General features: G+C 37.9%; 1 long non-coding RNA gene across 4 annotated transcripts; it reads left to right on the forward strand.

The window, feature by feature from the left end:
• The first annotated feature begins 5060 nt into the window (after positions 1–5060).
• LOC135785419 (uncharacterized) lies at positions 5061–8236 on the forward strand. 4 transcript variants are annotated; one of them, XR_012335461.1, is made up of 6 exons: positions 5104–5507; positions 6082–6162; positions 6301–6374; positions 6990–7082; positions 7251–7839; positions 8177–8236. It is a non-coding gene; the product is annotated as an uncharacterized lncRNA (long non-coding RNA). The 4 variants fall into 4 exon arrangements; XR_012335463.1 differs by lacking the exons at positions 5104–5507; positions 8177–8236 and adding an exon at positions 5061–5097 and having other exon boundaries at positions 7251–8052; XR_012335462.1 differs by lacking the exon at positions 8177–8236 and having other exon boundaries at positions 5111–5905; positions 7251–8052.
• The last annotated feature ends 7310 nt before the right edge of the window (positions 8237–15546 follow it).

Genomic DNA, 15546 nt, shown 5'->3' on the forward strand with positions numbered 1-15546 from the left:
ATATTACTGTGTAGCAGAGCTGTGGCGCTATACTGTAAATATGCTGGGTTCTTTTCAACCCAGTGTTGGCTCAAAAAGGGACAAACTCAACCTGCTGCATTGTTTTTTAACCCATTGTTCGGTCAAATATAAATATGACCGATATGGCTAGGAACTATACTCTCATTCTGGTGTAGCAATCAAGGACTTTGCTGCCGTAACATGGCTGCAGAAGGCGCAATGATATTACGTAGTGTCCGAAAATAGTCCCCTGCTATTGAAAGATACTAAGGGGACTATTTTCAGCTGCTGCGTAATATCATTGCGCCTCCTGCAGCCAAGTTACAGCAGCAAAATCCTTGATTATTACACCAGAATGAGAGTACAGTTCTTAGCCATGTCTGCCTATTAATCGCAACTTTTATTTTTCTGTAGGTCTTAGTACACGATGTAACTACAGAAGAGTCCAGTTTTAAATAGGAAAAATATCAAAACTCTTTGGTTCTTTTTGAGCGTGATGCTAATGGTCTAATCAGATTCAATGGATTGTGCTAAGCTATGCTAAAAGTGCAAGTGCCAGACCTGGAGATCAGCTGATTGGATTCCAAAATGGTAAGAATCAAATGTTTAACTCTAGGGGAACTGGAAAATGAGCATACTTTCAAAAAAAAGTGTCCCTTTAAGCCATGGTTGGGTATAATATGGGCAAACCCATCTTTTGGGTTTAAATTAATCTATGCTGGGTTTGTGAAGTTTTCTAGGATACTTTAAATCGGCTGTTGGGTTTGTCCATGTTTTACTTAACCATGGTTGAAAATAATGAATGTATGCTAATGCAGCATAGTACCGCATTGCTTATGCTGGCAGCATTTCTGTTAATCACTGGGTGCATGCTTACAGGGCTCAAAATTAACTTTTTTATTTGGTAGCACTGGTGCTCCCAACTTTAAAGAGTTAGGAGCACCAGCAAAAATTTAGGCGCACTCATCCAAAAATTATGAAGCACCACAACTACAATGTATTATAAAGTGAATAGATTTATTTTATAAAAAATTAAACACCACAACTGGGCTTTACACATCCTATGGCCAAGATTTGAAATTTGGTCTTTTTGCTGCATAGATTACTAAAATAATACCCAAATGCTGTTTAAATAATATAGCAGCAATAATAATTTAACAATTACAGGAAACACAAATATGATTACAATAGAAAATCTAGCAAACACGTAAAACACTGATTGAAGGTGACATTACAAAAGTGACCCTAATATAGAAGGCTAATATATATTGGTATTGATAACTGCATTACCAGGATGATATTTCTACTAAATAGGCAATGTTTTTAACAACATACCATCAGCATTGTCGTGTTCCACCTCAACATGGAATACAAGGATGTTTGTCGGATGTCCCTGAAGCAGGATGCTACAAATGAACACATTTGTCACGACAATTCTTGTGTTTTTGGCACTTTCGCCATGTTTAAGCAAGGTCTCGCGCGTATGGATTCTGCCACCAACGCCGTTTTACCTGCAAACTCCGTTTCACAGGATTTACAGTAAACACAGTAACATCGAGTCTTTTTCATAGCGGAGCCACTCGTAATCTTTAAGCCTCTCTCCGAAAGGTTTAACGTTAAGCCTTATTTTCCGGTGGTGAAGTTGCATTTAAATCCGGACCGTCGTTATGTATTAATACAGTAGTAACATTGGCTGTTGTCGCCTAGTTCTCAATCTCTTCATGCTCGCGGTTCGTTTTTTCACATTTTCGCGCTTTGCGTACCAACGTAGCACGGCAACAAGGAATGATTGACATTCATATTAGCCAATCTGCGCTATTCATTAAACGCTAGAACTTAAAGGTGAAATTTGATTGGTTATGTAATGTTGGAGAGAATGCTGAACCTGGAACAGCACACAGCATACACAATCTAAATCAAGTCACACCACAACAAAATAGGCAGTCGCACAAATGCTCCCAAATATATTTTAAGGTAGCACAGATTAAATTTTGGTCGCATATGCGACCAAAACAGTCGCAATTTCGAGCCCTGTGCTTATGTACCTTATTTGGACCTTGCTATTCCACATACACTTCCCTACCCATGTTGATGTGTCTTTTATTGCTCTATGCATGTATTCCCCTCCTTCCAGAAACCTCCTAAAACTTGTTTGCATAAAAATGCATATTGGTCCAGTGGGAGTCTGGAACAGAACTCATTCAGCGGCGTATGTGAGACCCTTGAGACTGATGATTGCGTGTTAGGATATGTCACATTGTTAATGCCCCTGTCGTTTTGTGACAGCTGGAACATGTGTGGGCCAGACACCATGCCCGTTTAAGCTGTGTGTGTGTGTGAGAGAGTTTGGAAAGGGTGCGAGATGATCCCGTAGAATCCAGGGGGCCAGCTGCAAGCAATGTCAGCCCCAGGCTCAGCGTTGCCCCATGGGCATCAGGCTTGGCACAGTGCTGCTCTGTGGCAGCTGGGGCTGAGAATGACAGAACGGGCTGTTGTCTGCTGCTGCAACATCATGTTAGCAAGAAGCGAGTGTGTCTGCAGTAAAACAATATTGATTGGGTCGTTTGATAGGTTGCAGCAAGAGTAGCATTCTTAAGTTATTCCCAATGCGTTTATGTGCTCAACAGTTTTTTAAGAGCTAAAAGAAAATAATGAGATTGTATATAAAAGGCTTTGCTCCACTCAAAGAATCCACCCTGCAAGTTGCTATTCACTCTGCTACACAGTCATGTTCCATAATCTCATTATACGCAGTAGGGAACTCATCAAAAGTACATAATTTGCAGTTGTGTCATTGGGCACAGTGTTACAGTGCTGAATATCTTTAGACTTTGAGACAGTTTAGAGATTTGCTCAGAAGTTGCTTTGTCACAGATCAGGAGATTTAAAGGGCCTCTAACCTAGGTGTTTTCAGCAATATAAAAATAGTCTCTGGTATCCCCAGAATGTGTCTGTAAAGTTTCAGCTCAAAATGCACGACAGATATTTCAATATACGATGTTGAAGATGGCCATTTGTGGCTGCAATGAAAACGTGCTGTTTTTGTGTGTTTCTTTAAATGCAAAGAAAGGTTCTTTTCCCCTTCCCGTATGCAAAGTATGGGGTAGACAAAGCTCACACATGTGTTTTGGACTACATCAAAACGTGTCTCTGGCAGAATGTTGAAATATGCTCTCATAAAGCGGAATCTTTAAGTGGTTATGGCTGGGACGTAATCAATGTGACATCACATTGATAGAGGATCCCCAACCGCCTGTTTTGTGTTACTGCTGGGGTTAAAAGGAGATTACACAAAGAAGAAAAGATGGATTGGTATAATAACAGGATGTTTCTGCGCACACAGTAGCCGTTTCTCAAGGAAGGATCCTCGGAATCCAGAATTTCGAGGATGCTACGTCATCGACGTCCGTCGAATGATTGTTCCAAATGCCGAGGATCCTCAGAATTTCAGCTAAGGACTGAGTCCTTTGTTCGTGAAATATCCTATATACAGGAAAGGATGCATATTATGTATCCTTTGCGCTCTTCACGCGCTGAAATCCCCCACAATCCTATGCGAGCAGCAACGAAAGAATACCTTTCATTGACACAATGACGCAATGACGTGCACTTGCTATCCTGTTCCATTAAACGTGTTCTACGAATGCCTCGCCTAGCCTCTGAAGGAAGTGACTTGTAAGGACTAGTCCTGCCAAGAAAGTATCCTTGACATTGAGAAATGGCCACTGGTGACTCATTTTCTGATAGAAACACATTTAAAAGGGCATTTTCTAGGTAAGGGGGGCTCAGTATCATTTGCTCAAGGGCACCACAGTCGCAACCTGTCAGCCATGAGACTCGACCCGGCAACACATTTCTGGGTTAAAATGAAATGTTTTAACCCAACTGCTGGGTTGTTTCAACATGGTTGATTAAACAATAACCCAGCAGTTGGGTAAAAACAACCCATTATTTGGGTCATTTTTACCCAGAAATATGTTGTGTCCAATAGTTACCCAGCCCTGGATTAAAAACAACCCAATATTTTTTTGAGTGTAGCCTGATTCTTTAGCCACTAGGCTACTTGGCTTAAAGGAATAGTCTACCCTTTTGCCATATTAAACTATGTTATTACCTCAACTTAGACGAATTAATACATATCTATATTTTTTCAATGCATGCACTGTACAGTGCGCGTCGTTAGCATTTAGCCTAGACCCATTCATTCCTATGGTACCAAACAGGGAAGCCACCAAACACTTCCGTGTTTTCCCTATTTAAAGACTGTTACATGAGGAGTTATACCAGTAAGTATGGTGCCACAAAATAAAACTTTTTTTGGTACCATAGGAATGAATGGGGCTAGGCTAAATGCTAACGACGCGCGCTGTACAGTGCACGCATTGAAAAAAGATAGGTATGTATTAATTCGTCTAGGTTGAGGTAATAACATAGTTTAATGTGGCAAAAGGGTAGACTATTCCTTTAAGGCTAGTTCTAGACTAAGAAACGTTTGAGTTGTTTCAACTGAAAATAACTTGCACTGCGGGATCTTAAAATATACATGAGCGATTTACTTATTTTTCTAAAGGTATGTTTATTAAAGATGCTTAAACATCTTAATTTAACTAAAGCCTGGTCCTTGCTTTTGCTAAGCCTTCCCAGCGGGCATATGACCGACCTTCAACGTTGAAATTTGGTTGAAATTAGGTCAGGTGTTTGTTCAACGTTGAAACAACGTTGAAACAACGGTGAATGGTAAACGGTTGAAAAAGGTTAATAAAATGCTTAAAAATCAACGTTGAAATTTGGTTGAAATAATGTCAGTTGTTTGTTCAACGTTGATTCAACGTTGAAACAACGTTGAAACAACAGTGAAGTAAATGGTTGCAGAGAGACAATAAAATAATGTTTTATAATATGTGAATCATTCAGAAAAAAAATGTAAAAACTCATTTTATAAAATTGATGAAATTATACAAAAATGTAACAAATAATTGAATATACAGGTAGCGAGGTAATCTCGCGAGATTACACGAGACTGGACTGTTTTAACGGCTGTCTGGGAGATCTTGCGTAATGCGTATCACACGAGAAAATGCTTCAGAGAAAGAAGAGGTAAGGAAATATAAGTCAATGTAAACGCATAACGTTATTATATTCACATATACAAAGTGATATGACAAAAAAGCACGATGCCAAATCGGGTTTTTTTCTGTTAGTTGCGAATGTATTCGTTATAGTAGTTAATTTGCTAGTCCACGGGATGTTCCCGCCGAAATTGGACTTCGTTATTATGAATATTAATAAATTAATATGAGGTGTGTTTTTATCAACTTAACCACTTGGTTGTTTTTGCTTCAGAAAAGCAACTAGTTATAAATGTAAGGGCTTTTTTGGACAACTTCGGTGAAAAAGTGTTGATTTCGTAGTTCATTCAGCGTAACTTATATCCGAGAGGTCTTACAGGCGCCACAGACACCTATCAGCCTTTTTGTAAGGAGGAGCAGCAGCGCGAGTGCGGTGCGGTCAGTGTTAAGCTGCTTAGTTTCTCAAATTCATATTACTGATAAAGTGTTAAAACTTAGATGAGATGTTGGTGTTTTATGGCTCACGAATTCGCAATAAAGGATACGTATAGCAGTTCGTGTTAATGACATTAATCCAAACATATTGATGACGTGATAACATGGGCGTCGAATCCAATATTAATCATGCTGAGGTTTTCTCGACGGGGTAATGTGTATAAATGCAGTTATAAAATTAAAAGGGACAAGATAGTCGACGTGACCCTCATGTTTCCATGGCAATCAGTCAATTACATGTTACGCTTATGATCGCACCTGCGGTCATTCGCGCAGTGTCCATGATTTTAAGCGGCATGAAACACTTAAGTTAACTCATTTGTACGAAAATGTCATGTCGTGTAAGTTGGTGTGTTCTATTCGAATTGAAATACATTGTAATAGTGTAATTTTGCTTACTTCTGTTGTTGAATAGTTAGCAAGTTTTAATGGAAATAGAAAATATTGGTTATCTAGACAAATGTGCTCTTGTTTTAAGTATATTTTTATAACTCTTTTGTAATGTCTTTGTTATTAGAGTCCTTCAAATTAGAATAGTGATGATGATCTTGTCAATGCTGAGATTTTCATGCATCAACAGCCACTACATCTGGATCAGGTAATGTTGTGTTAACCCTGCTATTCTACAATAATTACTTAAATGCAGTATGCAAGTGTATGTATTCATGTTCTGATAAAAGTCATTATAATTCTCTTCCAATATTGCACTAATTTTACTTTTTTATATTTTGTCAAGATTGAACAAGAAACAGACAGCAAGGGTTGTCAGGTCAGAAACAGAATGACACACAAACACAAGAAACTTCACAGGTGAGAATTGAGAGTGGCTTTTTAAAACACCTGCTACTTGTTTCTCAAGAATGGTTTATCATTGTCAAAAGGAAAATATAAGAAACTAATTTAGGATACAATGGTTACTTTTCAACACAGCAATTAATTTCTTTTCTATGCCACTATTACTTCTACAGTATGTAGGCCTACATATTTCAAACACTTTGTTTTCAGTATACAGAGAAAAAAGTAAATCCAGTGTTCAGAGTGGATGTTGATGCAAGTTTTATAGAGGCTTCATATTGACAGAAAAAAATGGGTCTTTGTGGTGGTGTACATGACAGCATTTATTTGTTCTTATCTTTATGTATTATGGCTTTAATCATAATTTTTTAATTGTCAATGAGCTACCACCTACCCTGGTAATGCACCACCAAGATACCATGTTGTAATAGAAATCCGTAATTTACCATTTCTTTTTTGTGAAGCGTCTCCCCTTAAACCTTACAATGCATTTAGTATTTGTTTTGTAACCAAATCAAATTCTACTAATCCTAATAATTAAGATGCAGTGTTTTGTATTTCACAATTTATGTTTTCTTTTTAAAAGGGGCTATGACTTGTTTTTATTTTATTATGTGTTTTAAATTGTAGGCATATCAACATGCAATTTGAAGACGTGTGATAAAATACAGAGAGGTGAAGTAGTGTGTCTTTCCAGATCCCCAAATCATTCCCCCTTAAAAGGTAATGAATAGTGTTATGACAAAAAAAATAAACATTCTTAATTTCTTTAAAAGTTGTACTTGGGCCACAGTTTTCTGTATTTCTAACCAAAAGATTACATTTATATTTCTATACTAATGAAATATGTTTTTCTTTTTCCAAACTTTATCAAATGCAATGATCGCTAAGATGAGCCTGAAGAGGAGATTTGGGAAGATGCTGTTTCATTAGTCGCTTTGCCTGATCACATGTGGTAAGTTTGTAAAACATATATTAAAAATAGGATTAGAACATCTCCTAATCAAAAGTTTTTGATCTGGTCGGGATGTCTGCTAACAAGATGCCTTGCTGGTCTGGGCGAGTATAAAGGCTTACACGGACAGTCCAGAGGTTCTGAAGTCCATCTTCGATCTCATTGTTAAGGGACTACACAAAAGGCTGTTTGACCCACACGTAAAGCAACCTGTCAGTGTTTGCTTTGTTAAGCATCTCATTTGGGGGTGTTGAAAATATAAAGTTAAAATCACTTAAGCATTCAGTACTGGATTCATTTGTAACCAAATCGATCAGAAGCACCATTCACTTCCATAGTATTTTTTTATCCTACTATGTAAGTCAATGGTGCTTCTGGTCAGTTTGGTTGCAGACATTCCTTAAAAAATCTTTGTGTTCATCAGGACGATTTAAGGTGTAGAAACATCTCAGCAACCTCAAGAGAAATTGGAGGCAACTGTGCTAAATTGCAGATGATGTTGCAAAGGGTCTGAATATGTATAATGTAAATATGATATGTTTTCTTTTTTCATACATTTGCAAAAGTTTCTAAAATTCTGTTTTTACTTTGTAAAAATATCTAAACAATTACAGTATCATGCAACAACATAAAATTGAAAGTGAAAGGTGTATGATTTCTGAATGGACTGTAGATGATCTTAATTGTCATCTTCGTAAACACAACAGCTTTGTTCCTTCATCAGATGGCTATGCAATGTTTCAAGTGAGACTATCAAAGAAAAGGCATCTTGCCCTGATGTGCAATAACAAGATTTTTTTGTACATGGGCTAAAATGCAGCATTTTTTGAAAATTAAATATCTTGTGTTTTTCCCTCCTTAGATGCTGTCATCGTATTAAGTACAGCATGAGCCAGAATGAATGGGTGGTGGTGGCCATAAGAAGACTGTCAACTTAACCAACAACAAAATTCATATTTGCAGTTTTTCTTGAATAAAGTTTTTCTATTCAGATGAATAAAATGACTTTTAAACATGATTTTGTTTCATATTTTATGATTTTATTCTATATTTAGAAAATTCCACTTCTGCACTTCTAACTGGAAACCTAACTGTTTGAAAGAATGTGTTTTATCCATTAAAAAATATTTTTAACAGCTGCTTTCATGTTTATTTGGAAAGAGTAGGCACCTGCCATCTTATTTGTCCACATTTAAACTTTACCTTCCTTAAGTGTTTAGTTTTATGAATGGGGTTGTACTGTTATGCGTAGCAAGTTGCATTCATATGATAATTGCACTAAAAATGACACGTATACAGTAAATCATTTAGTGAGTATTGCAGTGTCAAGTAAAAATCTATATTTAGTGTTAAAAACAACAAGGAAATAGAAGGTTGAAATTGCGTCATGATATCAACCATAATTCACCTATGTTGAAAGTGTGACGTTGAAACAACGTCGGGATTTCAACGTTGAAATTTTTTGCAAAACCGAAAGGTAATCCAACGTTGATTCAACGTTGGTACCTGACGTTGATTCAACGTTGAATCAACGTTGAAATGCCGACTGGGTTGTCTGTGAAACCAGGCCTTAAAAGCTAAATTACAGTCTCGCGTTACTCCAACAGACTCATCTCTGTGATTTTTACAAACAACAATTACCCCATGAGAATAAAAAGTGTGTGTATAAAAAGCATTACAGATGTCCACAGTAACAATCACTGCAGAGTCACATGTCCTGAAAACTAATCCCATCCGGATAGGGCTATTGTATGGAAAACAACATCTTCTTTTGTATTTGATGGGAAACAGAAAATCATACTGGTTTGACCTGTGTGAATAAACATTGAGATTTTTTGGGTGAACTGTCCCTTTAAATATTCCCTACCACTGAAGCCGAAGAGTAACGCCTCATTCAGACCGCCTGCGACTTTCTCGCTGTGTGTCGCCAGTCTTTTTTAATGAGGTCGTTAGGAGGCGTTTCTAAATCTGGTTGTCATAAACAAATGAGTACCGTCCACTTCAGTAACTGAGCGAGAGACGGATGATGAGAACTTCAACCCTTCGCTCTCATTAGTTGTCACTCCTGAAAGTAAAATTTTCAGAAAAAATTTAGAAAAATTTTGAAAGCTAACGTTTTAGACAGAGATATATTTTTTCTATGGTCAATAACTCACAAGTGTGGATTTTTAACATACCAGGTGAATTTTTAACAAATGTAAAACGACTTCCGAATAATATTAGAATAATAGTAGAATAATATCAATTTTCAACATATACAACAATATCAGCAGCGGGACAAAAGTAACAAGTGTTACTTTCGTCCCGACAGGATCTCCTCACATTTAAACTCGATTTACTTTTATTTTGAAAAACTCAGAGAGGTGAAACTTGGATGTGTTAGAGCACTAAATAACTTGTAGATTGATCAGTATTGTTACACATGAAACGAGAAACACAACACGTTATAAGAAAAAAAATTACCGCTTTTGGAATTTACTTATCATGGTTGAAAACACCTTTCTGGATTTACACATGGAAAACGGTGAGTAAATAACGTGATATTTGTTAGCTCTGTCAAGGGTTTTCGTGCTAAAGATGCTGCCATAGTTTGGGATGCAAATGTTATCAGGGCTCGGAGAAAATCACTTTGTTACTTTCGTCTCGCGTTACTTTTACCCCGGTTCTCCCTATACTGCTTGTCGCTGGCGGTCTGAGCGGGGCGTAAGACATTGCAGCTTTAGGTGTTATGACAGCTCATTATGTCTCACTTTTAATCTGATTTCCCAAAATGTAACACAGTCGGTGTGAGATGTTATAATAACTCCAAATATCTCCACCCACATTTTCCTCCAGCATTCTTTATGGGTCAGTCATAGGTCTAGTACAGTTTTTGTCTCACTTGTTCACTTTCCTACTTTGTCTCCTCTTCTACTGCTTTCAATCTCCATTTACCAGCCATATATAACCTCCTTATCCCTCATCAGGCTACTGATATGTTCAGAAGGGAACTTTAGGTCCCTCCCAACTCCCTTTCTAATGGGAATGAAGGCACGCTTTGTCAGCTATTATATTGCCCTGCCTTGTCATAATTACTGCTGCCTCTGCTTCTAAGTGCCTGAGATTGTAACAGTTTGTCAGTCTTACAATGAAGAATTGTGCACAGAAGTGATTGCTGTTATTCCCTTCTGGTCTTGTAGGTCAGATACGACAGACAAGTGCATCTTATTTAGTGAGTGGAAGGAAACGCTATGTCCTTATGATTTGTTAGGGATCATCTTAGAGTACAGGTTTTTAAAGGTCAAAGAGTTCCTTCTTGATGTTTACTTATTCTTAAATGTCTTGTCTCTATAGTCTCCCTAAACTTGTTTATTAAATGTGTTTAACAATGTCTATAAAGGAGAATTATGTAATTTGTATAAAAGTCAATTTTGCCACAGTGTCATTTTCATCACATCTTAAATAATGATAGACCAGTGGAGTAAATTATAGCCTGACTGGAAATGTGCACATTTAAAGCTGTCATTTTTGTCTTTATACATTTTGATGTCTTGTCTCGTACATGTCTCGTAATTTATCATTCAGTGTGTACTCTTGATTGACACTGTTGTCTTATTAGTTACCAATTAGATTTTTTAAAAGAACTTAAATAGGGAGACCTGTAATGTGTGTGAAAAATATTAATATAACAAATGTTATAGCTAAATAAAAAAAGAATACTTTTTGATGCATTTTCTGTGAGGGTATGGATCTACAAAATGACAAAATTTATTGACAATAGACATTCGAAAAATAGCAAAAATCAATAAAGGATTTTCTAAAGTTTCCAATCGAATTCATGCGTTTTAGGCCATAAAACATTTTTGTTACATACAGCAAACATCTCCTCACTATCTGCTAGCTGCCTGTCCCCTGAACACACTGTAAAAAACCCGGTGTCTGCAGACACCCCAGGCTCCACAAACGGCAACAAAAACAAAGTGGCGCAGCCTACAACCACGAAACATAACAAACGTGTTCCAGCCAATAAACGACAGAAAGGATTTGGGGGTGGGGTTAGTGCGGATGGAAAGCAAGAGGGAGAGGGAGGAGCAAGAGGGAAAAAAAGAGAAAGGGGAGGGGGAGGAGTTATCTATGTTCCGTTTTGTTTGACAACACTTCGAACTAGACGTCTTCACGGGTCCACTTAGATCCGAAAACCCGAGGTCCGACCTGAGACCTGATCGGGTTCGGGTCCAAAAGTTTCATGTGTGCCTCGGACACGGGTCGAGTATAATAATAGCGGCATCGGGTCTCGGGTAATTTAAAATCAATGTGTTTTTGCTGAACGGACCCGAAGACCCGAACTCTCTCGCGTGTGCGCATCAATGTCCTTTTCAAACCTCTCCTCTGTTTGCCAAGAGCACTTGCGACTTTGTGTGGCTGGTGGTAGGTTAATTTTCGTTGAGACGGACATGTCAGTCATTTTTAAATGTACATTTTAGCGGTTACCTTGGTGTCGTTGTCAGATAACAAAGTAAAGCAAATGGAGCAGCTTGCCAAAAAAGTTGCAAGACCAGTGGGCTTTCTTTCTGTCTGACTGCTCCGTCCGGGGCTGCAGACTGCATACACGACGGTGTCATTTACATTCAGGTTGCCACTGGTTCGGGTCAGACTCGGGTCTAATTTTCTCGGGTTTGTCTCGGGTCGGGTCTTTCATTTAAAAAAAAATGATTTATGCACGTCGGGTTTGGGTATAGACAAGTTTACCAGGTGAAATAGGCGGGCCGCCATTAGACTTTCACTCTGCCAACGACTTCTGGTTGTGTATGCCAAGCACTTCCAGTTAGCGAGTTTGTTTCGCCACGAGTTGCAACGGCAACGGCGAACAGCACAATATGTCCTGGAGCCGTGTCGGTATGTAACACCATCCATAGTTTACTTTTTCTGCAAGCTAACGTTAACCAAAAACAGTAAAAGACGCTAATCGGAAGTGCTTGGCAGACACAACCGGAAGTCGTTGCCAGAGTGAAAAGCTAATGGCGGCCTGCCTATTTCACCCGGGAAACTTGTCTATAAAGTGATTCGGGTCATTTCGGGGTCAGGTACATTTTTTTGGACATGAGAAGACCTCTACTTGGAACGTCAACAGGAAGTGATGTCACACAGATTCGCTTAGAGCGCCTTTAAGCATGGGTTTAAAATTTCTAAGCATCCATTTTGGAATGTAAAATGATGTGTTTGATATTATTTAAAAAAATTAGTTTAGTGTTTGCTTACATTATTTATGTTTTTGGTGTTTATGTTAGTTGTATTTTAGTCAGTTGTAAATCCGTTTTAAAGGGTTTTTTACAGTCTGTGATCTTCATAACATAATTGAAAAGCAGCAATGAACTGACAGTTTTAATAAAACTCAACCCCTGGGCCATAAACAAGCATAAAGAAATACTCCTGTATTTCTTTTACAATGTTGTCCCAGTAATTTACAATCTCTGTTCAGATTATATCCATGTTTCATCTGTGACACTCATGCAAGATTTGGAGAAACTTGCAAATCCGCAGTCACACTGGGGAATAGTCCTAATTTTTATTTGATGGCTCTCGAGCTCTTTTCCTCCTCCCTTGGAGGCTGAAACAAACGATGTTTCACATTTTATTCCCATCAGCCCTCTGGGTCTGGGTTCATAACAAAGGGAATTGAATGTCAGATTCGACAGTCCTCAAACTGTGAAAAAACAATCCAGACCTCAAGCGATGCTTTTCTTTCCAGCTTATTTAAAAAAGTTGAGGTCCATATATCATGCAAGCGACCGTTTGCTGACCTGACTCCCAGTCTGGGGCTGTCATCTGTTTTTGAAGAATCTCCTTTGTGATCCTAAGTAATCCTGTCCATAGACAGCAACCATAATTTCTCAGAGGCTAAAGAAGCTGTTGTTTTTCTCACTCATTCTTTTAGGGTGGCATGTTGTGTTTACATGCTGTAGTTTTCTCCAATGCCAACCGGCCCTGATGAGGATATGTGTTTTCATCATATCTGTAAATGTATGTGTGTTTAAGCACACTGTGACCCTTTAACCTTGCTTTGTGCAGTCTGTAGTGTTTGCCTGAAGCAAAGCTAAAGGGTCAGAAATTCCTGGTATTCCAAGGCATGAGGAATACCTGAGATGCAAGATTTATGAGGCACAGCTTTGCAGACACTAGGCGACCAGAAGTGTGGATGCTCCTCAGCTGCTGTCTTGAGTGTGTATGAGCGACAGAGCGAGAGAGGAGAGAGAGAGAGAGAGAGAGAGAGAGAGAGAGAGAAACTGTTCACCTCCATCTGGAATATTCTTCACTCTTCTCATTTTTACAGTTGGTGTCATATTCACACGATGGGCCCCGGATAAGGTCTCATCATTTCACACACCAGTAGAACAGTCTGGAACTTGTAGATTCTGTTTACCATTTTGTTTCACAAATGATACTTTCCACAAATAACCGCCAGATGCCCAAACACTTCATATTCCTTATGCTTTGTTTTTGCTAAGTGCTTTAAACACGCGTAGGGTCTTATGTAAGTTTAATGGTTTTAGCAGAGCGTATTTTTGTGTTTATTGCAGCGTACGAATGTAAAGAGCAGATAGTCCTGTCAGTCTGCCCAAAGCCCGATCTGTTCTCAAGGAGAAAACCTTCCATTGGTGTGCCAGGGACAGACTGAGTGTGGATATTTGATGGACGCTCAATGGAAAAAATAACTAAATGTGGCAAGGGAGGTTGATTTGGTTGACAGCTCTCGTGTTAACTTTGTAGTAAAATCTATAATTTGCTTTGGTAATGCATCAGTGATGAAAGGCTCTATGGCAGAATAGTCAGTGTTAGTGTAATTGGCGTGTTCGCCGAGGCACGCTGGAGCGACAGCAAAACTGAAATTTTTAAGTGACAAGAGAGTCGTTCAACACAAGTTCATCAAAAGAAAGCTTTTAACCCTTTAAAGCACCCATTAAATTTGTTCTTAGTAAACAGACACATTAATAGCGCACCATAACCCTGATAGAATTTTTTTTATATTTATTTATTTTGAATTATTTATTTTCCTTCCTTTTGATTTCACCATATAAATAACTGTAGGCACTAAAATGATGCAGTACAATATGAGTTCAAATGATACATTCCATTTAGATTTTCACATATTTGAGAGAAAATATAATGGGGTCCAAAAGGTGTGTTTGAAGAGTTGAGTAACCAAACAAAGTTTGAATAAGTTTGAAAATCCCACCCTTAGATTTCTATGATACACTTAAAAAAGGTTGCTTCACCATAGAAGAACTATTTGGGTGAATGGTTCCATAAATAACCTTTAATGTCCGAAGAACCTTTCTTTTCCAAAAGAGTTTTTTTTTTGTAATGAAAGAGTGTTCTTTAGATTTTAAAAGGTAGAAAAAAAATTCTAACAACCATTGACTGTATAGTTCTTCGAGGAACCAAAAATGGAACCTTTTAATCACCTTTATTTTGAAAGTGTATCCTGGTTACTGTTTATGACTTGATTTTTTTAACAGTTTTGTCATTTTTTAATAGGAAAATTGTCAATAACACCCTAAAAACAAATGGTGCTAAATAGCACTAAAAGTGGTTCTTTGGCTCGTAATCATAGGGGAACCATTTTAAGTGCTATAACGCACCTTTGTAGTACCTATGTAGCACCAATATAGAACCAAATTGTGCTATGAAGAACCATATGTGGTGCTATAGTGGTGCTACATCACCCTCGTATGGTTCTTTATAGATGCTTTATAGGTCCTATATAGCACTAAAAATGGTTCCCCAATGATTAAGAGCTTTAAGTGCTATTTAGCACCAATTTGTTTTAGAGTGAAGGCATTACGTGCCTTTCTGGAATACATGATTCTGATTGGTCAGGTGCAACATTCCAAGATGTTTTAATTAGCCCACATTATACCATGGGCTGTTGAATGCTTTGTTCAGATTGGTTGAGAAATGTTCAAACTTATGCATAACCACCTTAGGTGTACATTATTTTTGAATAATTCAATGTCGTCAATCATGCCTTACATACTGTAACTACTAAACCTGAAAACACACAAAAAAACATGTACCATTTATGTACAGATATGTGTACATTTGGTGCCAATATGTACTTTTGGGGGTGATTTCCCGAACTGGGTTTAGATTAATCCAGGACTAGGCCTTAATTATATTAGGACATTTAAGTCGTTTTTACAAACAAACCTTACAAATACTGGTGTGCATTTTGAGACAAAACAATGTCACTAA

The sequence above is a fragment of the Paramisgurnus dabryanus genome, chromosome 19, assembly GCF_030506205.2.
Source record: "Paramisgurnus dabryanus chromosome 19, PD_genome_1.1, whole genome shotgun sequence".
NCBI lineage: Eukaryota > Metazoa > Chordata > Actinopteri > Cypriniformes > Cobitidae > Paramisgurnus > Paramisgurnus dabryanus.